Source organism: Caloenas nicobarica, chromosome 2 (genome assembly GCF_036013445.1).
Source record: "Caloenas nicobarica isolate bCalNic1 chromosome 2, bCalNic1.hap1, whole genome shotgun sequence".
NCBI classification, from domain to species: domain Eukaryota; kingdom Metazoa; phylum Chordata; class Aves; order Columbiformes; family Columbidae; genus Caloenas; species Caloenas nicobarica.
Genome location: NC_088246.1, coordinates 41388976 through 41416806, shown reverse-complemented (window position 1 = coordinate 41416806; position 27831 = coordinate 41388976). Strand labels below are relative to the sequence as shown.

Here is a 27831-nt window from a genome sequence, read left to right as displayed (position 1 = left end):
TGGAGGAGAAGTATGTCCAGGATCCTCAAGGTTCCAAACACCGAGCCTACCAGAAATTGGAGGGAAACAATTGTCCAGGTTTCAGGTGGTTTAGAAACAGCAATCAGTTTATGGAGGAATGAACAAAGGTGGGTGTCTAGCTTGGCTGATGCTACATGTGACGTACCCAGACTCATATGGGGTCTGGAGCAGCTGCTGGAGGCCAAACAGGATAGTTGACGTGTGGACAACTGAACTGAACTCTTACCTAGTCTTGGTCTCTATGGCAGCATGATTTCAGCCTAGAGAAAATCTATTATATCAAAGCCAGTGAAATTAGACCAACAGAGGATCTCATCAGGATCTGGCCTGTGTTTTACACTCAGAAATGTCATCCGTCTTTAAAAAGTGGCTTCTACCTGTTTGTTATTTAGTGTTAAATGCAACCAGCATTTTGGTCAGATGTGAAGAAGCGTTTTGGTATTAGTTGCAGATTTGCAATGTGCCGGACTTACTTCCATGTCAGAAAGATGTGCCGTGGAGATGTTCAGAATCTGTTGTGCTCGCAGAGGTTTGGAGTACTACGTCTTCAGGGAAGCAAGAGCCCCAAAATAGCAGCATATGATATTTGAAAATCAGTGGTATGATAAACTTGGATAGTACCAGGATGTGTTTATAAGTGAATCATGTGATAAATAAATTATGGGAGTGATAGTGAGATGCAGTTATAGCAATAAGAAGTGAGTGCTTTAAAATGAAAAAAAAAATTGAAGTTTGTATTTTCATTTGTCCTAATTAGATTCAGAAAAAGTTTTTACTTGCTTTATGCCCCTGAACGCTTTTTTGTCTCTTCTCTAGATGCACTTACAGCCAACTCTGACTCAAGGGCATTTAGCTAAGATGCCTGAAATGGTTATTATCCTCTGGATCTGCTGCTTTTCGTATCAGGAGCACTCCTGAGCTGCTGCAGTTTATAACCTACCATCATGTCAGCTAAAACTTTTGGCTATTTTGATTAACATACCTTGTATCTCAGGCAGATTTGACTCTGCATTTCTACCATTAAACATGAAAGCTTTCCAAGCAAATGCCAGTTCCCTCTGCTAGTGAGGTGAAAGCATGGACTCGCCTGCCATTGTGTCAAATCTGGCAATTGCTTTTTACTCATAAGCAGCTCTGGAAATCCAGACAACCAAGCCCGTTTGTCCTGTGTGCTTTCATTTGATGTACTGTTCCTTTTCACTTGAGGTAGTTTCTCAGCCATCCTGGCTGAAACTTGGTGCCACGAGAAAATCCTTCCAAAGCCTTCCATTAGTTGTTCCAGTGCTGTGCTAAGGGGTGCGTTACTGAATTGTATCCTGTGCGGTGTGCCGTATAGCTTACTGTGGGCAAATTCTCCAGGACTATAGATTTGCTGAGAGTTAGTGTTGAGAGTCTCTGTATTTTTAGGCACCTTTGTGGTGCCTGGCAGCCTGACACCCATTCCCCCCCGGATCCCTTCCCTGGCTGGGCTGTGTGTGAGGATGTGGAGCAATGCCAGAGGTGCTCTTGCCAGCAGGGTTATGGGCTCTTCCTGGCCTGACCCCAAAACAAGGGCACAGATAAGGAGCAGAGGAGGCTACAGCCTGGTTTTGAATGAATTCGCTGTTGGTTTCCCTGCTTCAGCTCAATGTTTAGCTATGGTCTCTGCAGCGCTGTGAAGATCTGGTCCATGGGAAGAGAGACAGCTTGGCTTTTACAGCTGCAGTCCTGTCTGAGGCACCGCAAAAGTAAGCGAAGAGGTGCTGCTGAGCAGGAGCAGTTCTCTGGGTGTCCTGGCAGGAGACAGTGTAGCACCTCTGCTGCTTTTTTGGCTGGACTAGACAAGAACACTCCCCTACCCGCTGCCCGTTTCTGCTGCCGACAGATGCTGCCTGCGCAACTGGTGGGATAAGCAAACTTCTCCATCCTCACCCTCACAAGCAAAGGCATTGCACTTTGACAGAACGTGTCCTTTTCTTTGCATATTAAAACTAAGCTATTAACATATTGTGGATTAAATTAACCATCCACATTTTCACCCACAGGGGGTCCACAAACACTACCTATATAAAGGATTGAATGCATAGCTGTGTTATCAGTGAACAAGGAGAGCTGTGTCCTTACCAGCTAGCAGCTGTGCAGCTGCTTCTGAATGAATGAGAAATCCTTCCACAGTGCGTAAGCAGTTGCAGTGACTTTTGCAGCATTTCTTCTATAGGAGGGATTGCTTCTGTGACATGGGATTCTTTTCAGGTTTGACCAAGTTGTGCTTAGGTGAGGCAATTAATGTAGTTTTTCTGAATGAACAAATGGAAGAAATCATGGAATCATAGAACAGTTTGGGTTGGAAGGGATCTTCAAAGATCATCTAGTCCAACCCCAAGCCTAAACCTATTAGATTTTAAAGGGAAAAGCCCAGCCTATTTCACTGCTTCACTAGTGTAAGCTTTGCTGACAATTCAGCAGTGGATGACATTTTGCAGTGGTTTGTCTGATGCTAAAAAAAAGCTTTCTGATGTATGCCAAAGTTACATGGAATACATATAAGAGCTAAAATTGAGCATACCTCTTGCAAAGCAAAATTAAAATTGGAAGGAAAATGTACTAAATTGAGGTGCGAGTGAGATGTGACAGTGACTTTCTTCTATGAAAAAATTTAGCTAGAAGGCAGAAATTGCTAAAAGCTAAATAATAGCTAGCAGGAGTAAACAGTATTTGTCTTCCAGGGCCGTGGGGATTTTCATGAATTTCAAAAGATCCATAAGGGCTTGACTTACAGATATTGCAGCCGAAGCAAACAGGTTAAGTAACTGTCCCTAGCAAAGCCAAAATGAAATCTGACTCGGGTATTCCTGGTTTCTCACCTTGCTCTCCGGTTGCTTGACTGTCAAGGCAGACTGACACCAAAATGTCAGGAAGGTCCACAAGTACTTCGTGATTATTTTTTTTTTTTAACTCACTTAGCAACTTGGGTTCTCTGTAACAGACATCGTTTGTACCACAGCATGTCTGCTTCCAAATATGTTTCATTTTTAGAAACTGCAGAATTTTCTCCTGTTCTTACCATTTCCTGTGGTTTTACTCTGGAGCGTGATGGATGAAGAAGGCTATTTGTGTGATTAAGGTATGAGAATAGAAATTGTACATCCTGGGTTTAGAGATGCAAGTCAGTATGTGATGGTCAGTCCTTAGCAAACTAGCAAGTGAGTGAACTTCCTCATCTGTAAAAGAATTATCTTATTAAAAGTGTGTAGGAGAAGTGAGGCAGCGCTGAGATTTTAAAAGCCCTGTGGCATCCCTGTAGGAGAGTGTCTGTAAAAGTGAAGTTAAATCAGTGAGAGTGCAGAACATTCACCTGTAGTAAGCTGTGAGAGAATTAAGCTGTACAGGAACAAGACGCACTGGAATGAGTGTTGACACACAGAGTTAATTGACAACAATTAAGTCTGTGTGTAGACAAGATCTACATAGTCCATTTGAACTGCATGGTATTATATGAGTAAAGGGTGCAGGATTAGACCCATTGTTTACAGATTTACCTAATGCTTTAAACTATTTGGATGAATGGTGTTACACAAACGTTAGTCATAATTATTATTTAATTATGACCACATGTTTACTTTGAACATAGTCCTATGCTTAATATGTTGGAAAGCTGGGATAATATTGCAGCTTCAGTGTGTGAGCTACTGTTTGCGAAGCAGCATTTCACTAATGGCTTCTCCTTTCGTGCAATGAAAATGTGTCCCTGGACTGTGAAATTGCGCTGGTTGTGGTATGTAATGGGCAAATAGCTTTAATAAAAAGACCTTCAGCTGGAAGATTTTGAAACAGATGCATCTGGGATAGAATGCTAACGTATTAAAATTAATACTATTAAATGTGCTGTTGGTGTATCATTTCAAGATATCTGAGGTACTAGTATTTTATTCTGGTTACATTGAGAGTGCAGAAAGCAAATTTCATAGTATGATTCATAAGATCAGGAATGATACAGTTTTTCTTTAATTCATGTGTTGCTACTTTGATTTGCATTTAAATGTTTAAACTGTTATAAAATTTCAGTCTTTAAACTTTAATGTAGTTTTTTTCACTTCTAACCAGAGTGAAGTTATTCCTTCTTTAACGCTGTGTTCTGAGGTTTTCGTTTGCTCAGATCTTCCATTTCAGTTACTGTGGAAAGCTTAAGATAAGTTTGTGAGTGGCAAAAGACATAAGCAAGGAAAAGAGCTTAGTGTGGTTTTGGTTTGTGGGTTTTGTTTGTTTGTTTTTGTGGGGGTTTGTTTGTTTTTTCATTTTCTTCTTTTTGTATGGAACCTGATAGGAAATATAATTCTGAACGGTGTATAGTATATCCTAGGTTGCAAGAGATGGGATGCTGTTCTGTCCTTTTACTAAGTTAATGCCTTTTTAGGTGACTAAAGATAATGGAAAATGTTAGTATTTCTTTAGAATGATTTCAGTGCTTTGAATGGAGATATCTCAGCCCTTCTGCGCGTGGCATTTTCAAAGGTTGTCAGTGCTACTGAGGGGGAAAAGACCTCTCTTGAGCACAGGCTGTGCACCTGGACTCCTGTGAGGGACAACCTGGTTGATTTAAGAGATATTAGTCTTTCCTTTAACCCGATACAGGAATCTTCTGATTCCTGACTCAGTTCCTAAATTTCACACAGTGGCTGCAGACCATATATTTTTTGTTTGTTTGTTTAAGGCAATTTTTTTTTCCCTGTGGGCCTCCCCTGACATGCTCGCCCCTCAGTAGACCAGCTCGTAAACCCTCCTCACCAGCGTGTAGAAGACCCTTGTGTCTTCTGGCTGTGTCAAGCTTGAGGTGACCTGATACCACATTCACCAAGAAAACATGTTTTTCTTCTGTGTTTCTGTACATCAGTGGCCAGCATGGATTCAGGATTGTCCTGAATGCCTGCTTGCTTTGAGGGAAGATGACTTTTCCAGTGTATTTAAAAGCAATAAAATATTCAATTGTTTAGTGTGTGTCTTCTAAGGGGAAGAGGGGAGACATGCTGATTCCTGTAGGAGAGAAGAAACTTTTTAAAAAGTCGTAGGTGTTCAAAGTTTACTTAAACTTTCTTTCCCACGAAAAGACATTCTGTTCTAGATGACTGTTTCTCCGTGAAAACAAAGTATTTCGGTAGATGTAATTTACGTTTTATTTGAAAAGATTTCTGAAAGGAAGCTTGGTTTTAAGAAACCATTTCACCTCTTCAATTTATTACTTTGGTGTAGAAGTGAAGGTAAAAATAATTTGTGAATGCAAGTTTCCTTGCAAGGGCTTGAGTTTCTGCCCGAGGCTCAAGCATTCCTTTGCCTTCCTCTGTGTTTTTCCAGCCCTGCCATACGGTTGAATGTTTGAATATTGTAGTGTCAACAGCTCCTTGTATGTTCACTTGATACAGTTGAGCAAAAGTTTTGACATTCAGCTGAAATGTTTGAGGAGCCATTACCAGCATAATTCTGCTTCTTAAGTAAATCTCATCTTGATGCTTGAAATCTAAATGGATTAATATTTTTAATGTCTTGTTTACAATGCTGCCTATGAAAGCCTGTATTTGTCTACTTGCCAACCTTCCTTCTTGGCCAGGAACCGTTCTGGCGTGATCTCCACGCTGGGCTCCCATCCATTTTCCTTGAGTCTCTCTGGTTCCCTCCCTTTTCCTCAGGGGCTCTCTGGAAGATTGTCAGAAGGGCTTTAATTTCTTGAGCAAGTCAGCTTTTTTTGACTCCTAAATATTTCTGCCCCAACCCTAAATTTCAGAGATTGCCCGCCAACCACAGATGGCTTGCCCTGGTGGTGTTAGAAAAAAACACATATTTTTCATCGGTTTTGATGAAAACAAACCTAAAGACAAGCCAGTGTTAGCTTTGCAAGTAGGCAGAAAAAGATAGTTAAGAAAAAAAGAAGCTTGCACTGTGTGTGTGTGTCTTGACAAGGTGCCCAGCAGTCATGACGGAGTAAAGGTGAGCTAGTAGATAATTCCTAATGTAGATTATATACATTATAGCATACTACACTATTTTACCAGCAGATCCGTACTAGCATGGAATGGAAAAAAGCCTGCTGTCTGGTGGCATTGGCTTACGTATGATTGTTAAGGCTCTTCATGGGTAAGCAAGCTCTTAGAGGAGACTCGGGAGACTTGCAGAGTGTGACATAAGCCCGAGTGCTAAAGCAGCAAACAAGTTGTTAGAAAGTAGAAACCAGGGGTGTATGATATCAGACTACATTACTGTAAAATAATGCAGCTGTAGGTACGGTGAACCCTCACTTCTGAAGCAGGCCAGCAAATCCTCACTAGTGGTTATTTTGATATGTGATACCCTGATGCTAATCTAAGGAGCTGGATGCAAAAGCGAAGAAAGCCCAGCAACAATAACAGCCCTCAGCCGAGCTGACTGGGTGACCGGGTGCAAGGTTCGCGGAGAGTTGGACGGATCTTTGCACAATCCCCTGAATTGGGTACGTGTGGAAGGAAGACATGGTGTCTCCACATCGCGAGACTGAGACCGGTGATTTAACAGCCTCTCCCCAAAGCAATACAAATTTCTGCTTGGTCTGTCTTTGAGTAAGGTGGGGATTTGGTGCCCGGTCTGACGTTAGAGAGGAGCGGGACTGTCTGCCTCCTGCCCGTCCCCTCCCGGGGAGGGTCCCCTGCGCTGGAGGTGAAGACGAAGGTGCAGATGAGACCCACCAGGTTCCTGCCCACGAGCGACTCCAGGCAGGGCATGGCTGTACCCCAGGAGTGAGTGAGTGAGTGAGCGAATGCCTGTTGGTGTGTGTAAGATGCCGATTTCTAAAGATATCTTAATTTCTGGTTCTCAACATGCCATTTAGTTTTCGAAACATAGTATTACTCAAAATGAGATGGATTGACAAGACAAAATAATCTTGGCAATCTTTCATTACACATACATAAGTTGTATGAGTATCCTTAATGTTTTATAGACCAGTGTGTCTGGCACGAAAAAATTATAAAAGTATAAATAGCAGGGATAAGGAAAAAGGAAATTTGGATTTAATATGTGAAGCAGCCAGGTGTTTGCCTAGCCTTTATCTATTATTGATCATTCTCTCTGCTGTTCGGAAATTATTTGGAGTCGGGGATTCTCAGTATTTTATTTAAAAAAAGAGAAAGTCTCCTTGCCTTTTTCAGACATCAGAATTACAAGATGAATGTGCAAACATGAGTGTGTGAGTCAGGAAACGTGCCAGCGGAGGTGGGTGCATGAGCAAGTCTGTAGGTAAACAGAAATAAAGTTAATTGGCAGTTTTCTTGTATAGCACGGGCAGCCGAAGTCCTTCTCACTGGAAGAAATTTTCTTTTCCCATTATCCTTCAGCATTCTCTTAGAGGGATTGTCTCAAGGGAAGTGAGTGAGTCAGAAAATATGCCAAGTTCATGTCACGGCTCTTTCGGCATTTCTTTCTCTTGCTGGCCTCCAGGAGCTTTATTGGCAAGTGTTTTTAAAGGAAATGTTGGCACAGGAAGGCCTTATTGTTTATGTCATGAAAGTCTCTTGGCGTCTTCTGCCTTGTTATTTTCTCCCTTAAATGGGGAAATTAGGAGTGGGGGGGACTGAGAAAGGATGAGAAGAGAGAAGCAGAGTATTAACTTCCAGACTGTTGAGGGTTGCTACCAAAACCGTTCTCCCTACGTCAGGATGTATCTTGGTGAGTCCTCTCTTTTCTTTCTCTCCGTTGCCGCTTCGTGGGCTCTGGTACAGACAGTGGATCAATTTCTAAATGTACGTTTTCCCTTCATGCTTTTCAAGATGTGGCATTTAGAGAGCTTTTTCAAAGAGGGAAGCCGGCAGTTTTCTGGTGGGCTCTTCTCTGGCAGAACAAGGCAGGGAGAGGCAAGCGCAGAGCCCGGCCAGGGTCAGATCACTGCCGCCTTCTCACACGCTCTGTGATGAGCTGTCAAGGACATTTCATTAAAATCTTTTCAGTTCTGTGTATGTAAAGTTTGCATACAAAATACAATGTGATTTACAGAAAAAAAAACAAAACTGGGAAGCTATGTGGAGCAAATGCGGTGGGTATGGACAGGAACAATAGCGAGACGCTGCATGGTCAGAAATGCTGCTCGTTGAAAAGCAAAGCAGAAAGAAAAAGCATTCATTTAAATGTACACAGATTCTCAAAATGAAAGACCTAAACCACTAAACTTATTCATTTGCACTCAGACAATTTTGGCATAACGTAAAAGCACACACAAAAAAAGAATTATGTCCAGTGCAGCAATAAAAGTTGCTGTAACCTATTACCCTCAAATTAGGTGAGAGTTCTGAAGTCTCTGAGGATGCTATTTAAGAAATAAATGTTAACATTTCAAAAAAATATTTCAGTATTTAATATTTTGTGATTTGGAAAGCAAAAAGTTAACTCTCTGCCTGTGCTATGTCATGGCAGAAAGTCTGTTTCTAAACCAGATTAGTTTTTATCTATAATATTTGCCTCTCTGATATTTTTGTGTGCAGCTCAAAGATACAGGATGAAAAATTCTTCCAGGTTAACATAGAAAAGATAGGCATTGATGTAACCTATTTCTTCTGGATTTGTTACCAGCAGGAAAGAAAAAAAAAAAGGCAAATGTCTTTTTTTGTGAGTTGAACATAAAGTGACATATAAACCACTTCTCTTTGTACCCAGTTAAACTAAGGATTGTCTGGGGGATTTAAATACTTATTTCGGCTGTGATGCGGTTTTTGTGATATCGCTTCAAACACTAAATGTTTGTTGGTACATAATACATGTTTTTATTGTGGCATATTACTTGCATTTTGCTGATGCTTTTTTGGAATGTTCATTTTCAAAGGAAAGAGAGATGATGAATCTTGGCTCTTAAAACCTACAGAATTTCACTTTTCAACTCTTTGATGTGTTTCTGTTTTCTGACCTACCTATTTGTGGGTCTGTGCAAAAATTCTGTAGTGTATAATAGATTAATTTGTGGAAGCCTTTCCCTCTCTCCTGCTTCCAATTTTGCGCTTTGATTTGCTCAGACCTTGGCTTCACTTTCTTTAAAAATGCATATACAATTGAAGAAGCTTACTTTAGAGTAAATGTTCTCGTGGAACATGCATTTCTAGACCTGAATATTCTTAGAGCTTGTTATTTTTTCAGATTTGGAATCTTGTTCAGACTGTTACAGGAAAAGTAACTGGCTGCCAGCATTAGATTCCAGGGAACTGGAACCTGGATTTTGCTTGGAAAACATCATTAGGAAAGGTGACTGTGACTCCTATATTCCTGCATTCAAGTATTTCTACTGAGATTGACCCATACAAATAATTTTGTAAAATTGTAATCATAAAGCCAGGGAAAAAAAATACCTGTTCTAGTAAGCACTAGCTAATTTTTATTTATAATTTCTTTGGATGAACATGTATCTGTAACAATACAGTCACTTTTAAAAGGACGTCCTGGTTGCATACAGTATGTTGCAAGTGGACCATTTTCAGTATGTTGCAGCTGTTACCTAGAATAAGACATAAGTTTTTTCTGTTTTTCTCTGTGTCTATACATGTATCTTTATATATGAATATATTGGAATAGTTATAAGTATCTCAAAAGATAAGCAGTGTAATACTTATGGGAATATCACTATGGATTTTTCTTTTGTGTTCCTGCATTTCTCCGCTCTAGCAGATAAAAACCTTTGTGCTGTGTTTCTTGCATCTCATGTCATAACATGAGAAAAACCAAACCATAAAACAGGGTGTGAATAACTGTACTTTGGCCTTTGTCTGCTATCCGCTTTACCAGCCAGCCAAAATTCTTTGGATATGACAGTAAAAGCGCAATATTAAATCATCAGCCTATACCTACCGCTGCAGTGTCAGATATGCTGTGACAGTATTGCTTTATTGCTATGCAGGAGCATGACGCGAAATACATCAGAGCTCTGTTAACAGTGTCGCAATGACATTTTGAATGGAAATTTACAATTTTATGAATGAAAAGTCCAATTCAAAACCTCTCGGGTTGGGTAAACCTGTGCTAGGTTCCCTGATGACCCTGTTTTCATTCCGGGTAGACTTGCTCCATAGTGAGGTGCCTGGCTTTGCCTAAGCCAGCAGGTAGGACACGCTCCCCAACCACCAGGAGCTGGTGGCCCTGCACCCCTCAGCTGTGCCTGGGTATCCTGGGGTTCTCAGCTACACCTATGCTCCAGCTTCGCTGAGAGGCTGCAGAACCAGGGAGTGCAGGATCCCGGTTCCCCAAACCTTGTTTTCTTGAAACTTTGGATAACGAGACATCAGCAATAAATACAACATCAGCAGAAAGGGGTTTCGTCAGATGTGGAGAAGAACTGTGCACAAAACCACCAAACAGTGCACTGCACCTCATTCCCTCCTGATTGCACTGCTGGTCACCTCAGGCTCGCTGCCACCAGGATGTCCTCCTCTTCCTCCTCCAGGAGCCTGGCTGCAGCCGAGGAGCGCTCTGCTCCTCCTGGCTTCTCACCTGAAGGAGGCACCACCAGCCTCTCTTCCCCTGCAACCGGCTCCCGCTTTGCCCTGGCGCTTGCTGGAACCTGCAGGTTTTTCAGTGGTGTCCCTGTCAAGCTGGGTGAAAGCCATCCAACAGGCAGAGGGTGAGGAGCAGAGGGCGGGAAGGTGATCACAGAATCACAGAATGTTAGGGATTGGAAGGGACCTCACAAGATCATCTAGTCCAATCCCCATGCTGGAGCAGGAACACCTAGATGATGTTACACAGGAAGGCGTCCATGTGGGTTTTGAATGTCTCCAGAGGAGGAGACTCCACAACCTCCCTGGGCAGCCTGTTCCAGTGCTCTGTTACCCTCACTGAGAAGTTGTTTCTTCTCACATTTAAGTGGAACCTCCTGTGTTCCAGTTTGAACCCATTACCCCTTGGTAATGGTGGAGTGGTGCACAGCCACTGCGGTAAACCTTATTTCCTTAGGGAACTGCATTGGAAATGTCCTTCTCCTCTGTCCCCTGAAGCTTTGAAGACACCTGTGAGCTTGGAAGCCCTCCATCTGGGCTACTTCATCAGTATTACGCTTGTTGGTTTCCTTTGCAATGAACTCTAAGAAAATTCTCCATTTCAGGAGCTCTCTCATCTCACCCACACCTCCATTCATTTTTATTGCATTGGAGAAAGAAGGAAAGAAGAATCGGATATGGAAAATAACAATCTTGTAAAAAAAAAAAAAAATCCATCATTCATAGCTGTTTATTTTCTGACAGCCAGACTCTGTCACATGGGTGTAAAGAGCTGACGGGGATGATGAGTGCTATCAAACCACAGCTACAGCTCAGAGCTGCGGCATGGAATGAATGGGAACAGGGAGTCAATGATATTATAATTTAGGATTGCATTGTTCATCGTGCAGGCTAAAGAGCACGACTTAACAGGGAGAGGTCAACATTCACAAGTTTACCCTGTTCTCCAGGGAAGGCAATGATTTGGGGAAAAAAATGTGATCTGGTTATAAACTACTTGGATTTCAAAAAGTTTTCAATAGAGTTCTTTCCTGAAGGCTCATAAAGAATTAAAGCTGCTGTGTGATGAAAGGGAAACTCCAGTCATTAATTAAAAGCAGGTTAAAAGTTAGGAAGCAACAGGGAGTAAATGGTCAAGTTTTACAATGGAGGGAAGTCACTGATGGAGTCCTGTAGGCATCAGTCCAAGCGTCTGGGTGGTTCAACATATGGGAAAGGAGGTTAATATTGAAGGAAAGCCTGCTGACAGTCAACGGGGAAGAGTTGCAGAAGGATCTCACAGTACTGAGTGTGACTGAGTAATAAAATGGCAGAGGAAATTCAGTGACAGTAAATGTTACGATTTTTTTACATAGAGAAGAATTGCAGTGGTAGTGGATTAGTGAGCACTCAGGAAAAAAGTCCTAGCGTTTAAATAGATGCTTTTATAAACATAACAGCTGAATGTCCGTCAGAGTTCAAAAACAAACACTGGAAATTTTTTAGGAAGGGGACAGAGAAAAAAGCCATATTCTCGATGTTTCAGTCTACGTAGGACTGCATCCAAGTGATGCGATCTTTATTCTGACCTGTGAGATTTTCATGTCTGTAATCTCAGAGCACATGTAACAGCACAATATTTTTCAGCCATAGACTCATCCTTTTCTGGCATGATCTAGAACCCTTGTAAGACTAGAAGATAGACTCTGAATTGTATTCCCTTCTATGTTTCCAACATTAGTGCCTATCAGTATTGTAATACTTTGACGAAAGGATCTAACAGTTAATCTTTCTGGTAAGTAAGAAAGAAAAATACGAAGAACATATCTGAAAAATAAAAAGAGTAAAGCTCTATCTGTATGAAATCTCCTGTTGGGAAGTATTACAAATGTGAGTAGCTTTATGCCGAACAGAAGCCCTCCCTAATAAATAAGAATAGTTCAGCTGGGGAAAATCATGTGCACTTTGCTGTAGCGTGCCTGTCTTCCATTATGTTTTATTCCAGGATGTGTTAGTCTCAAAGGACTTTTCGAATGGGTGGATTCAGATGTGTGTGCGTACAAGTGTTATACTTATCAAATACTGCATTTATTCCTGAGCAATTTTACTTAGCAAAAGCTGTGCCTGTAGGTGTTGAGCACCGGTATCATGTCCATAAATATGTAAAATTAGCCACTTTGCCATAGTTGCTTCACAGGTATAATAACTATTACATATTTTTTATATATTTCAGTCTTTCTCTTAGTTACAAACTTGCCCATTAAGTGTGGTATGCATACTGCACTTAAAGATTTCCACTTTTCCCTCCCCATGCAGCTGAGCACTTCAGTTCTTTAATAGGAGAAAAAATATTCTAATCATGCTTTTATGAAGTCATTGGCCATTGGATCATTTCACTTATGTTTTTATGTTTTATCTGATGTTAAAAGTTCCCCGTTTCTAACAAAAAAACTTTGCAAAATTCTTTGTTACCTACAAAATTCTTAAGATTATACTGACCAGACCACTCTTCAGAATTATGTCGTTGAGTTCAAATAGCTTAGATTATTATTGCTTCCTTGGTACAAAAAAAGGATATGGTATGATAATGTGGTTGTAATGCTCATTTAATTTATATAGCAGTAATAAGTAATTTTACAATTTACATATATACTCCAATTTAAATAGAAACAGATTGAAGTTGAAGAAAAGCAGAAAAAACTTTGATTGAAAATCAGTGTGTTTTTTCATAGAAAAAGTAATGCAAAGATTGCCACTATATAGATTGTGCATAATGAAAGAAAATGTTATTTCTGCATTACTTAATTTCTCATTTTTCTCCCTGACATTTTGAATCAAGTGTTAGCCTGTAGAACAGATTCAAAATATCAGAGAAAAAAACCAAAAAGCGAAACTTTGTCTCCAGGATCTAGTTTCATTAACTTGATTGGGCTTTACTCAGAGCGGATCCGTTTTTAGCATATTGCATTTGCATACTGACCTTTTCTGCGCTGTGAATGAAAATTCGTGCTGTGATGTGTTGATTAATCCATAAAATAACATTTAAGACTTCATTTAAATATATTCTTAGGTGAACAATAATGACATCTAATCCATTACAATAATAAAAATGTCCATTACTATAATAAAAATAAATTGAGATAGCTTCTAGGTAGCTGAAAAAGATGGTATTGCAAAGCTAAGTTTTATTTTCAGAAATGCTGACTGACATTCTCCTCCTGGCTCTGGTTGCTGTCATTAAAGTGCAGAACTCTTGAAAGTTTAACCATTTTATGCAGGATAGATCTAGACATTAGGTCTGAAATGAGGGGATGCACGCATTTGCGTGTGTGTACATACTGACAACGTGAATTTGCAAAAATGTCAGCTGAAAAGTGGAGATGGAGTAGCTACTTCAGGTGAGCTCTGTAAATGGACTCTTTTCTTCCTCTTTCAGCGTGGTCTCTACATAGTTTAATTTAAACTGAAAGCAAATTTACTGCAGAGAATATAATCCAGAATAACTAATGTGTAGGTTGCCCAAAGTAATGACAGAAAATATGTACATAACTACATTGTCCTGCTGAGCTCCCAGGTGGAATGTCCGCTCCAGCTTTGCACTGTAGGAGAGATAACGAGCAACAGGAGAGAGTCTAGACAGGAGTACTAAGAAATATCAAAGGCTTAGGAAGTTTTAGAGATTTACAAGAGACATACGCCAAGTAGCAAATCTCCCTTATTCCCACATGGTGAGGTGTACGCTTTATCCCATGCAGAACATGCCATAGTTCTCCCAATAGGTAACTTGTAGTACACCAGAATTTATATAAAACCCTGTAAGATGAAAACCCTTTCAAACTTTTCCATCCTTCACTACTTCACCCTGCACTTGTTGAAAGTTGTGCTCATGAATTACAGTGGTGCCCACCCTGCTAGTGTGTCCATGTGGACAGACAAAGTAAATCTACCACTGGACTGGAGCTGATGCCTGCATTGGGAAAACAAACTTCAAAGTTGTTGAAATGCTAAAAACCCACTGAAAGCTGCAATTAAGCTCTTAACACAAAGCCTAAGGATGTTTAATTGCTGTACACAAGTTGGGAAAATACGTGCAGATTGTACTAGTTCAGAGAGGTTATTCGGTGTTCAACTTTCGGCTGTGTTCCTTGGGAAGGGGAAGCAAGCTTTCCGTCCTTCACACTCCAGCGTTCATTCTGAATGCCGTTCGCTGTACATCCTACCATGGCACTGTCTTTAATTAGCACTTGCTGCTTTTCGTCTTCTGAAGAGAATTGTGATAGTGGCAGACTTTGTGTCTTTACTGCCGGCAAGATGGGAAAGACTCCTGTGACTTTTATAACTGATCAGCTGAGACAGTCTGGTTCCTAATGAGCAGCGCATGACACAGTGCAGAGTATTGGCAAGATTAACGAACCCAGATTTCCTTAACAGCAGACTGACTTTAATAGCAATATAGAGAAGAACTGAGAGTGTTAGCACATACTCAGCAATGTAGCGTTACACTGAAATTAAAATCCTTTGCAGCCAGCTATGGAAATATGCGAAAACCTAAGGTTTATATTTGCGAATCAGAATTCATGCAAATGGTTGTGGACTGACCATTGCTAAAAGACTGAAGCCTTAAAGAGGGAAATCTGCTATTGGCCTTATTTTGGGAAAGTGTTCCTGTTTGGGAAAAGAGAACAGAATATGCTCCTCTTCAGAAATGTTCCCATTTCTCCTGGCAACATCTAAGGATATTTTTTCATAGTTAAAGTCCCTGACAGTACTTTTGTGACATCTTTAACAGCCCCCCTAATTTTTAACAAGAAATTATTATCGCTTAAAACCCCTGAATTAAATAATAGTGATTCTGATGTCTTCCGATCAATGGATTCCTGCTAAGTTTTCCTTCTTATTGGTGAATTTGTTTTCTACATGCTATTGTTTGGAAAGGTAATGACACTTGCTATGGTTTCTAACTGAAAATATGCAAATAACAGATTTTCATTTGAAGTTTCTGAGTTGACGATACAAACAGCTCTAAGGGAGTGTAATCTTTTGGGTAATCTTTAAATGGTGAGGAGACAGAGAGATTCATTTGAGTTGAATCACATATTATAACCATTCAAGTCATACTTTGGCAACTAAAGTGCTTAAAAACACCCACTGATTTCTTTATATTTCCTCACTCTTAAGGAAGACCAGAAAGATGAAACTGTAGGAGTCTATATGAAGGGGAAAAGAAAGAAGCCTAACAAAGAGAATCTGGGCTTTATCCTACGTTCCTTCAAGGAGCTGAGCACTCGCACACTGGATGGACTGGTGACTTTATTTGGAGATCAAAATGCTAAGCACGCTACTGGAGTCCCTTTGTAGGAAAATACGTGAAGGTTTTGCTTTGTGACACCTATTTCTCAGGGTCTGAAGGTCATTTCAGGCTTAGTTCTCGAGGTTCCTTTTGGCACTTACACATGAACCAGCTCCAGCTGCCCACAGTGCGAGATGCCTTGGAGAGGAGTGGAAGCTCAGTCTCACCCCTCAGCTAGTGAATTTGGGCTGACAGCACACGATTCTGGAGCCAGGCAAGTCAGATCCATCCCTGTCTCCCAAAAACAGGAGGAAATTCCCTATGCACAACAGATCAGGCTTGCTGCACTGAGGTTTTCCTATTCCCATCTCTCTTCTCTGGTTTAATCTCCAGCCCTGTGCATCGTTGCTGGGTAGGTAGTGTTGGCCATGGTGGGGGTCTCTCGATATCCCTGCTGAAGCTGTTCTTTTTATATAGAATATTTAAATATTCTCTGAAACCGCAGAAAGAAAAATGTCAGTCTCTTCTGGGAGAAATCTGTGCAGCATGGAACTGAAATCAGCCTGGAGTTGTTTTACATGGATTTAAAAAACAGAACAAAGCAAAACAAAATATCCATCAGCTGTGAAAGAATACTGAGAGAAATCAATATTCCCCAGCATGAAGTGAGGGTTCATTTGGTGAATATGTAAAAATGTAGATTTCTTCAGGAGGTGAATTACATAGTAATACAAATTTTGTAAGAAGAATATTTTAGAAATCAGCTATCCAGTTCCAGAGCAGCTGAGACTTATAAAATATGCGTGCTCATAGCCTGGTAAAATTTCAGCTGAAGCCCTTGGTCTCAGTCAGCGCATTTGAGCTGTGAAGTGGGGTACTAGTGAGGGCTGTGGAATTGCAAATGAACACCAGCCTGGGTGGTGTGGGCAGCTTTCTGCTCCAGGCTGCTGCCTGTCTTGCCTGCTGCCTCAAGCTATCTCTGCTTTTCCGTGGAAGAATATAAACAGTGGGTAGAAGTTCTCTTGAATTAAATGGGAACAAGATCAGGCTATGATTCAGGATCAGACTTCTTGTTGGGTTTTGTTTTGTTTTGTTTTCTTTTGCAAAGTCAAAGTATTTAGTTGGGAATCTCATCTTTATTGAACCCGTCTGAAACAGGGAACCGATGATCATTGTCAAGAGGAGCTTCACTTGTGATCATTCTTCTGTACAGATACCAAATGTTATATCTGGGCCCCAAATAAAATCTGAGTTTTAGATCAAAAACCTGGAGAACTGTGATTACCACTGCCTAAGAATTACGAAAAGGCATTCACCCATATATTCATCTTGATTTTTTTTAAATGAAGTCAGTGCAAGTTCTTTCCATCTGATTTCATTACTTAAAATATGCTGGGAATTCAATAGTTTATAATAAAAACAAAAATCATTTTACCTGCATGTCAGTTTTCCCTACAGTGTAGTAACAACAACAAAAAAAGCATACAGGTTATTTTCTGTTATTGAGCTTGTAAATGTGATTTTTGACACTGCGTGTAGGTTGATCTACTTCCAAACTATTGCCTATGTCAGTGATGCACAAATGCCAACAAGGAGAACGTTTTCTTCAGCAGCTTAAAATCTTATTCCTGTTAAAAAAATGCACTATGTGTAAAATATCCCTCTTCATGAGAAAGCATTAAAAAATCATGTATGGCACTGTTAAATATTCTAGCAGACTGCTAAACCAAACAAGAAGAATGCTGGCAATGGCTAACATCCCAAATCCCAGATTCTTCCTAGGAAAGTCTGGATTCTCCAGTCTGACACAGTTTTGTGCAACTGTTTGCATTTGTAGCACTGACCGGTGCTTTGCTCAGTTGTAAATGTGCTGTGAATGCAGGAGGTGCTATTTGGTGAAGATTCAGTTGCTCCCTCTGAGAAAATGGAACGAGTTTTCATAAAAAAACCAAACCAAAACAGAGCACCTTGTAGTTAGAGGCGATGTATTTCGTGAAGTTTCTGGGTTTGTATCTACTCTAGATGTCTTGGTACGGAGCCAGTCAGGTTTCTTTCTGCAAGCTGGTCTCTGGATTTTATTAAGTCTTCTCCTTAATGAACAAGCCCCTTTTTCTTCTTTTTGTCTATATCCAGTTGAGAGTTGCAGGAGTCCCCTTTTATTTTTGAGGATATTGACTCTTGCAGATGAATTTCTTTTCTGCTCCGGGATCTCATTTTGTATTTGAAGCAAATTTCAGAAGCGTAGCTGGTATCCGAAGGCAGCACATCTGTCTGCTGGAAATCTAAGCCTGAGTTACTTCACCCATTAGCATCAGTAGTCTACAGTCTGAGTAGTGGTGTTGGGATTGGTGTATCTGTGAGGACAATAGGCCACATACTCTTTTTAAGGACCGTTTGTGCAATATCTAAAGATGCTAATACAAGGAAAACTGTGTCTGTATGAAATTAACTGAAAAAAAGATCTAAGCATTATTTTAGAGAAGTGCCAGTGGAAAAAACAATTTGTAAGGAAGAAACTTCTGTTTTCACCTGGTCCCCATTGTCACAAAACCAGTGCTTTCAATCTAAGAATGTATTAATTTCATGCAGCATTTTTGTGAAGAAATATGGGCAATTCAGTTTCATTACCCACTCTGCCGCTCACTGAATTTGAAGGTGTTAACTCCTTCTTTGGGACTAGACAAGCAGTGAAGTGACTTTGGATGCTTTTGCCAGCACACATATGTTGTATAGAGGCATATAAAAATAATCATCTCCTCCTAGCCAGTGAAATTATCCTGGCAAAGCCCCGAATACGTATGAAGCTATGCCGATGAAAAAGTGCCACTGCCTCTATCGGTTTAGCTGAAGCCATTTTGGGGAGATGATGCCACGCTGGTGGGAGGGGGCTTCCTTCTGCTGGTGTGCCCGTGAGGAGGAGGAGGTCAGGAAGAGCCTGATGCTGACAGGCCTGGCACAGGCAGCACCATGGCAACGCAGGATGCTCAATCTGTCCACCTCAGGTGTTCCCCTCCGCCCATCGCCCATCTCACCTGGTCCTCCCAACTGTGCGACCACGGTGTGCTCAGAGCAACAGGCTTGGTTGATTCTTCTGATGTGGGACAACAGGCTGCAGTGGTCAAGGGCATGGCCACCTGATAGATACCCCAAAGCAGCCCCAGTTAACGTTATTTGCATCTGCTGTTGTCACTTTTGCCATTTCTTGACCATCCTCTTTGCTGCCTTTGTACTTTTTTTCTCCTCCCAAATAAACAACCTGCCCTTAATTGCTTTTCCCCCCCTTGATACGATTTTTTCCACACCTGTCACAACTTGGTTTTTCAGCCACCATTGTCTGGGTAATCCTGGTGTTAGGTGGCATGATAGCTAATCCTGGTGGTCCTGCAGGGTTTTACTCAGCAGGTCCCCTGCACTCCCCTTCTCTTGTCTGTGACACTTGGCCATTTCTCACCAAGCTCCCCTTCGCCCATCAATGAAAGCTTTTCTTAGCAGCGTTAGCAGCATCACTCTGCCCACCTGGTGTCTCCCCCAGGGGTATGGATTCCCACCCAGACTCCACAGGTGGGTTGGGATTGACATCTCGGATCCTACAGGAATTTTTCAGCGTTGGAAAGAAAGCCGACCTTGGGCACTGCTGCGGGAGCAGGAGAGTGGTGGCTGGAGCATCGCCGGCATGGCGAGGTGTCAAAGGGGAGCTGGGCTCCAATGCTCAGCAGGCAGACCCTTCTGTCCCTAAAGGTAACATCCCTAAACGATATGTTCCCATGGGCAAATATTTTGGTCCCAATTTTGAAAAAGCTGTCTTGTTACTGCTGCCAGTATTATTGCTTCCAAAGGGTAGATGTCCAACAAGGGACCAACCTCTTTGAACTTGATGAAGGAAGTGCAGTAAATAAGAGGGTGAAGTGAAAGAATAAACTCAGGCAGAGGAAAAGGCTTTCCTTTGTAAAATAGGAAGGCCTGGCCCCTCGCCCAGACTGACTGCATAAAGTAAGGTAAAAGTTGTATAAAGGTTGCAGGAATGACGGTACCAGTAGACTGTATTGAGCCTGCTTGATAAAAATGAGCACACGTGAAGAAGTACGTACAGAATCTGGCATAAGAAGTTTTCTTTGTGTCCTAATCCGTGTTAGAGGAACGTGGTATAAAATAGCTGACATCAACAGAAAGACTCCCTCTGCTTCAGTGGGCCTTACAGCAGACCCTTATCTTTTCTCTTACTGTCTTAATGCCGGCAGAATGACTAATACAGGCAGATATCCTAATACTGACAGTGACGTCTTAAATCTGTCCTGGAGGATCAAATAAAATATTTATTTCTGTAGCTGTGCAGAGTTTTCATGAATTGTAGCTCATAACTGTGCAAAAAAGTGTATGGAAGGATAAAACCAAAGTGAAGAAATACATGTAAAATGTAGTAAAAGGATATATGATTTGAAAAAGAGAACTGGAAGAGAAACACATATTTTGGCTATAGCTGTTGACCACAATGGCTTAGAAACAAAGCCCAGCGTGATTGTGAACTCCAGCACAATGACGGATTGTAGTGATGTCAGATTGTTCAGGAGAGAAGAGTGGTTTGTGTTATTAAAGCATTTCCAATGATCCAGTACTGTCACCTTCAAGCACTCAGGAACTGTGAATCAGGTCATTACTGACAACTCTGCTTCGTCATTCTGAATTTTTAAGACTATTTTTTTGTTTGTTTCGTTATATTGTCTGCATGTGAGCAAGGACACCACTTTATAGTCCTCTGTACCCTGGACTATAAAGCTGTCATTTTTGTGCCTATTTAGAAAATGCTAATAGTATACCAGTCTCCCTGTTGAGAGATCTACAAAGATGCTTTTAAAAAACCAAGCATCTGGTTTTAAAACATACCTCATCCTGCTTCACAAATATTTTTTTCTATAATTTGGTTAGGATACCTCAAAGAAAATTCTAATTTTAAGTCAGTATAAATAACTTCTTATGTAAGATTCTTCAACAACTTCACAGATACTAAAAAATAAGCCCTCTTTAGAAGCTAGTACATTTTGTGCTTCCCTTATAATCAAACTGCTTTTTCATTCAGACCAAAGTCTCTTAGTTAGTAGATGGCAGAACATGAAAATAAATCTGGGAATCCTGTTCTGGTGAAGTTTTCCCATGAAAAGCACAGTTGGTTGCAAATACCTTCCATGCACAATCTGAGGTGCGCTCTCATTCTGCCAATATCTTTGTGGGTATTCTAATTAATATATTTATCTGCTTTTCATAGTAAAGACACTCAGTTTTGATTCCCACAAAAGAACAACTCAGAAACCTCCATGCTGGGTGTTTTTTTTTTTTTTTTCCACAGAAATTTCTCTATGAGCTTTTGCAATCTCCACATATTATATCTTGGCACAAAACGCTACCTCTGCTTATGGTTTTCATCATTAAATATCAGATTGGCTGCTCACTGTGTTTATAGGATACAACAAGAAATAGCCTGTTAAATCTGTCTGGTTGGTAAAACTGGTGTTTGGTGAATCATTGTGCTACTGTGTTCCCACATCATACAGAGAGCAAAATCCCATAAAACTAGTAAGCTGTAAACCAGAGTTAATGGCAAAGAATATGCCCAAATGTCATAAATAAATTGAGAATAACCTTACTGAATTTTTAAAAAGTCTTCCCCAAAACACTGAGAGTAGACCAGAAATGCAATCTATCAAACCGTTTTGAAGTAAAATATGCACACCAAGCATACATAATAATAGCACTTCTGATGGCTTATCTGTAGATCTTGGTGGCATACTGTTGCAACTGAGATGAGAATTATCATCTCCACCTTATGGATGAGGAAGTTGGGTTACCATAAGAATGAATTTTCAACACGGAACATGAGGCTGTGTTGACTCCAGTTCCCATTGCAACTCCCAGATTTAATTATTTTTCTGAGCTTCATTTGTTTCTCTTCATCATACAGAACTTGTTCTTTCAGCAAGAGGTAATTTGAGTAATGTTGAATGTAGATTAGATCTATATATTAATACTTACGAAACTTATTAATTCTAAAATTGCTCTGATAGATTAGCTCCTTCCCATAATTGATTGGGAAGATGCCTACATCCTTAATTTAGATTGGTGTGTTGCTTTTGACACTTAATATTTTACTGGTCAAGACACTGTGGAAAGTAACAGGAAAATAATGTCTCTGATGCTTCTTTAGCATGTTTCCAAGTAAGCCTCGTGGAGAGTACGTGGAATATCACTTGTAGGATCATGTATTTCCACTGTCCTTTTCAATATCCATGCGATACTGCATGGGAAGCCTCAGTATCAGCATTACAGGGATGACATCTCATTCTGCTTCTCCTGACATCCCATTCTGCTTCTCCTGGTTGATGTGAGTGGCATAAAAACTGTCTCTGAGTGTCTGACTAAAATCAAACTGCATATTAGTTAAATAGACATGGCACTAAATCCACTAAAAAAGTAGCAATTTCCATCTTGTGTTCAGGTATCATTTTGCTTGTGACTTCTCCTTTGGCTCTCTTTGGCTTCTTGTCTGCATTTTCAGGGCAATTTTTCCTGAGATAAGCGTAGAATCATAGAATGTCCCGAGTTGGAAGAGACCCATGAGGATCATCGAGTTGAGCTCATGTCCCTGCATAGGACAACCCCAAAATTCACACCATGCATCTGAGGGTAACTTGACTTGGATAATCCTCACGTTTGTGTCTTCCCTTCCTTACTGGTGCAGTGCATTAACATAGAGCTTTAGGACAGAAAACTCTGAAATTCTTTGAATCTGTCCAACATGCTGCACCGCTGGGAGCACACCCCATTTTATCGCTGTGTTGCCCCTGGGGCACCATACCGGCTCAGATTCAGTATCTCCCTCCTAACCTTTGAAGTCACCTGTGCTGGGTGTCTTAAAACAAAGTTTACTTTGAATGGTGACTGCCTCTCCTTGGACCTACATTCCTCATGGATCTGTTCCTCAGACGGCAGACACGCAGGAGCAGTAGACAAAGACTGAGTCATTACGGCCATGGCTTTGGTGTTCGGTAGCAGAGCCCCCAGATCTGATATCCTTGGGAAGAAAATGCAGCATCCAGTTTCCCTGTTACACATTCACACAAACAAAATTAGAAACTAGAACAGGAAGAGAGATTCATTGGAAAACTGGCAAATTGGGAAGGAGGAGGAGAGTGAGAGAATTATGTTTTAGAAGAAAAACCTGGCTCAGGAGAGCAAAGAAACTCAGATTGATACCCTGGTGTTGCCTCGGTCACATAGCCATCATGAAGCAATATAGTAATATTGAGTTTAATGTATAGCGATATTGAGTTTAATGAACTCAATAAAGGAGGTGGATAAGATTCTCCCATGTAATTTTTGGTGTGCTCTCTGGAGAAGGTGTGTCTGCCCATACCAGGGTTTTGCTTAGGCCACTAGGAGGATGCTGCTTCCATACTGACCTCCCTCTGCCCTCTCAGGACCGCTGATGTTACTGCTTTGATAAATACATGCCTCAGGTCCCAAATACGTTACCCCTTTTAGGGGCTGAATGCAGGCAATGGTGAAACTGGAAAATCTAAGGGTACCAAGCCAACAACTGGCAAACCAGGGAAGCGAAAAAGCTACAGATGTCCACTCACATCTCAGGCAAAGCAGGTCATGTTAACAGAGTTTTACAATTGAATTTTCCCTGTTCGTTCTTTCCCTGCCATTCTCCCGGAGCCTTGGGCATTGTCTCCAGCACGGACCCTTGTCTCTGTGCACCTACGCACAGGCCACCCTCTAAAGCTGTCTGCTTCTTTCTGTGGTTTGGTTTTCTCTATGGGTCTAAGCTTCCTCTTCCCCTTTTCTAAGCAAACACAAGCTTTCTGATTGTATCCTTCCTCTCCATACAACAGATTGATCTATTATTGAGCTTTTGGTAGCCTGGCCAGATCAGCCTGGAGAAGAGAAAGCTTAGAGGGGATCTTATCACTGCTTATAAATATTTCAAGGGTGGGTGTCAAGAGGATGAGACCAGGCTCTTTTCAGTGGTGCCCAACGATAGCATGAGGGGCAATGGTCACAGGCTGAAGCACAGGAGATTCCTTCTAAACATGAGGAGAAACTTCTTTACTTTGAGCGTGCCAGAGCCCTGGAACAGGCTGCCCAGAGAGGCTGCGGAGTCTGCTTCTCTGGAGACATTCAAAACCTGCCTGGACACATTCCTGTGCAATTTACTCTAGATGAACCTGCTTTAGCAGTTGTGTTGGACTAGATGATCTCCAGAGGTCCCTTCCAACCCCAACCATTCTGTGATTCTCTCTGGCAGGCCATTCTGTGTCTGAAGGCCATCCAAAGGCTTCTTGTTGAAAATTTAAGTCACTACTATGTCTCACATTCTCCTTTGCATTGTTCTGCAGTCTCTTATCTTTTTCCTCTGCACTTGTAAGCCTTGTCTCACAGTGGAAGTGCTGGCAAAGTGAATGCAGAGATGGGGTGCTCTGCTGAAGTATGGTGCAAAGACGGGGGGCTGGCAGGGAGAGCACCCCAGACACGCTGCTCATGGAGGTGTGGAGTTACCCAGACTGGCAAGGAAGGCGTTGGGATGAATGCAGCGGTGGAAATCTGGCAGCAAGAAAATGCTGCACCAGAATCTTCCAGCCATGTGCCGTGTCTTGGTAGCCCATAGTTGAAGGTAAAAATGCATAGATGAGATAGCACACTCCAAAGGTTAATTACATCTTCCTCACTGGACATGGAGACTGTTTTTTTGGGAGGGCTACATAGGTCTTACTAAGGTGTGCTCCATAACCCCCTATAATTTCATACACTTAACTTTTTTTCTGGTAGCAGCAGGGAAGAAAATATTTAACATCGAGGTTAATCTTGGATTTTAGTATTGTTAATGAATTTTCAGAACGAAGTCTATGTGGGATGTTCAGCTTGCTAAATCTGTCAGCTTTCATAACTGTAGACTTTATTTATTGTCTATTTGACCCATAGTTGTATTTAGGTAACTGAGCAAAGGTGTGGACCTGGGTTCTTGCTGGAAATTTGTTCTCATGTCTCATCAGCACTAGATTCTTGACTTTATGTAGTACCAAAGGGAAGCCTGACCTTACCAATTCATATTGACGTTCTCTAGAACATAAAGTAAGCACTTTTTAGTGCCTTTCTTCAGCGTATAAGGATCTAAATTAAAAAAAAAAAAAAGTTATAATGAACTGTGTTGTATTTGAGGAGTTTTTTTTTCCCCTGGTGCAAGACTTATAATCTTCAAAGGTGTTTCAGAAACCTTCAGAAATTATTTGAACAATTAAAAAGTAATTTCAACATACGGAGTCATAAATAGCCTAGTTTATTATAGAAGGCATAAATCCATACTGTGTTCCTCCAGGGTGCTATTTTATGAGACAGACTGAAGCTCATCTCCTTCCCCTTCCCTCCATGCAGCTGTGGGCTCCTGCGGCTGACGCTGAGCCAGCTGTGGTGCTTGCCAGCCGCCTCGCAGGCCCGATTCAGCTCACAAACCCGACGCAAAACTAGCCCAGCAAAAAAATGGGTGTTTTCTGCAGGGTCAGTGAAGTGAGTCAGGCTGCGCAAGTGGAAGAAGGGGGCTGTGCTGCAGAAAACAAAATCTTCTATGTCTATTCTCTGTTTTTATGGTGGTTTATTAAAGTATGCTAGAATCATAGAATAGAATAGTTTGGGTTGGAAGGGACCTTCAAAGGTCATCTAGTCCAACCCCCTGCCATGAGCAGGGACATTTTCAACTAGATCAGGTTGCTCAGAGCCCCGTCCAGCCTGGCCTTGAATGTCTCCAGGGATGGGGTGTCTACCACCTCTCCGGGCAACCTGTGCCAGTATTTCACCACCCCCATTGTAAAATACTTCTTCCTTGTGTCTAGCCTGAATTTTCCCTTCAACAGTCAACAGTATTTTGACTGTTACAATTCCCTGTGGCCCATGTGTTAGGTCTTCTCTATTCTCTTCATGTGAAATTCAGCTGTTAATAGAAAATTGTGGTGCATTTCACAGAGTTACGCTATACAGAAAAGTAAGTGTGGTGGTGATAGGCATTTTCTAGAAGTATTAATGTAATTTTTCGTTCATTAAAAATTATTTCAAGAAACAAAATAACACCCAGTGTGATCTATATACAAGGAATAAAAAATGCCCTCCTGTATTTGCAGTAAACTTTCGTCCATTAGAAATATGCCATTAGACATTAAATTCAAATCACCTTAGGAAAGCAGCTTAACTCTTCTTTATCTTCAGCAACTTCAGCAGTTTTACAGAGAGCCACCTGTAACTCAGAGTGATTCAACAGCTACGCACTCATGACCCTGTACAACCACACCAGGGACTAAATAAACCCTACTTACTAGCAATTAAAGTGATTTAATTTAAAATACAATGACAGATGCATAATGGGTTAATTGCAAAATACGTAATTAGCAAATAGGATGGAAAAGGTTAAAAGGTTATGGACTTTTGTTGTTTGCTTGGGAGAGATAGCGAAAACATCAGTGATTAAACTTTTTCTTTTAATTTCTGGGCCTGATTCTATTTATTGTTAGCTGTAAATGAGGCAACAAACAAGAAGAGAGGTTTAAAAAAAAAAAGAAATCACTGCTTTATTGGACATACTGAAAGGCCATTATTAACACCGAGGCTATGCGATTTTTTTCCAGTCTGCACCCAAAAATAGCTTTGCATCTATAATGTTTCTACTTACCGCTAGGATATATGCCTCTTCTGAGAAGATGTAGGCATCACGTACCGCTGGGGCCCCAGCGAGGTGAGGAAAAAGAGCACACCTCTCAGGAAACTGCCTTCCTTAGAGAGTAAATGAGTGAATTATTTATTCGGGAATATGCCATAATGTGTTTGTTCTGAAAAAAAAAATGAGGATAAAAAGGAGTAGGACTTTGAATAAGATCATTTCTGAGCTGTGAAAATCCTCAGCTGAAAGCCAGTTATAACTTCATGTGGTGCTGGTCATATATGGGGGCACAAGCAATTTTCTGTTAAAATAAGCAAAATAAGAGCTTCTATTTCATTTTCACAAGTATTATTCCTTCTCTCCATGACTTCTGTCTGCCCCAAACCATAAGCAAGTAGGCATTTAGCTAGTTTTAATACAGTCATATTTTATGACCACCAGCTTATTACCAGGTAACTTGAAACTCTTTATTTATTTATAATAATTATAAATATATTTATGTATATATAAAACATGTGGGTTTTATTTTTAAATTTCAGAGGGAATGTTTGCAGAAAGCTTTCTCCAGCTTGAGCCTAATTGTTACTGAAGTCATTGAATTTTTTCTTTTGAAAAATAAGCTTTTGGGTAAACCTCAGAAATAGAAGTATGGTCTTCTCTATTTCAAAATATCAATTAAAACCAGGCAGGAATTCTCTTTTTTACATAGAGCTGCCCTCTAACCTAATTATATGTCCACCAGTAACCATTAGCGTAATTTAACCAAATTTCCCATAACAGTCACGTTCTTCCATCATCCCTTGCTCTCTTTTGAGCATGGTTATCATGTGGCTCACTTGCTTGTCACTTTGCCAAGCCATAGTTAACTCTCAAATGATACATGTCAGTCCGGCCCCTTAATCATTTAACTTTTCTTGTCTGTTCCCCCTTTTCTATTACTGATACTATTTTTTATGTCTCTGCTATGCCTTCATCATGCATCCACAGATATTATCTGCTGTACAGGTTGACATAAAGTCTGAGCCTACACATCCAAAAATGCTCTGTCCCCTTTTTGGTGTGTATCACGCTGTCAGCGTCTGTTTGATGCCCATTTCCTTTGAGCTGTTCCTGCAGTGGCAGGAGAAGACTTCAGGACCACCAGTTCAACTTGTAGAAAAGATCTATGCAGATTTTTAGCTAATCTTTATCCCCCTAACATAGGTTTTGCTGACTAGAGATAAACATTTCAGGAAACAACTGACTTCTTTTTCTGGTCCATTACCTTAATTTTGTTGAAAATAAGCTTCTTCAAAGTTTTCCCCCAATTATAACAGAATTTAAGCCATACTTTTCAGGTCTGGAATCTATGTTGAGCACTTCAGAATTCA

At 40.8% G+C, this 27831-nt stretch overlaps 1 protein-coding gene across 6 annotated transcripts in view; it reads left to right on the top strand.

Moving 5' to 3' along the window:
• Positions 1-27831, top strand: part of THRB (thyroid hormone receptor beta) — a 160402-nt gene that overhangs the window by 72431 nt on the left and 60140 nt on the right. The gene's annotated exons all lie outside the window — the stretch shown is intronic.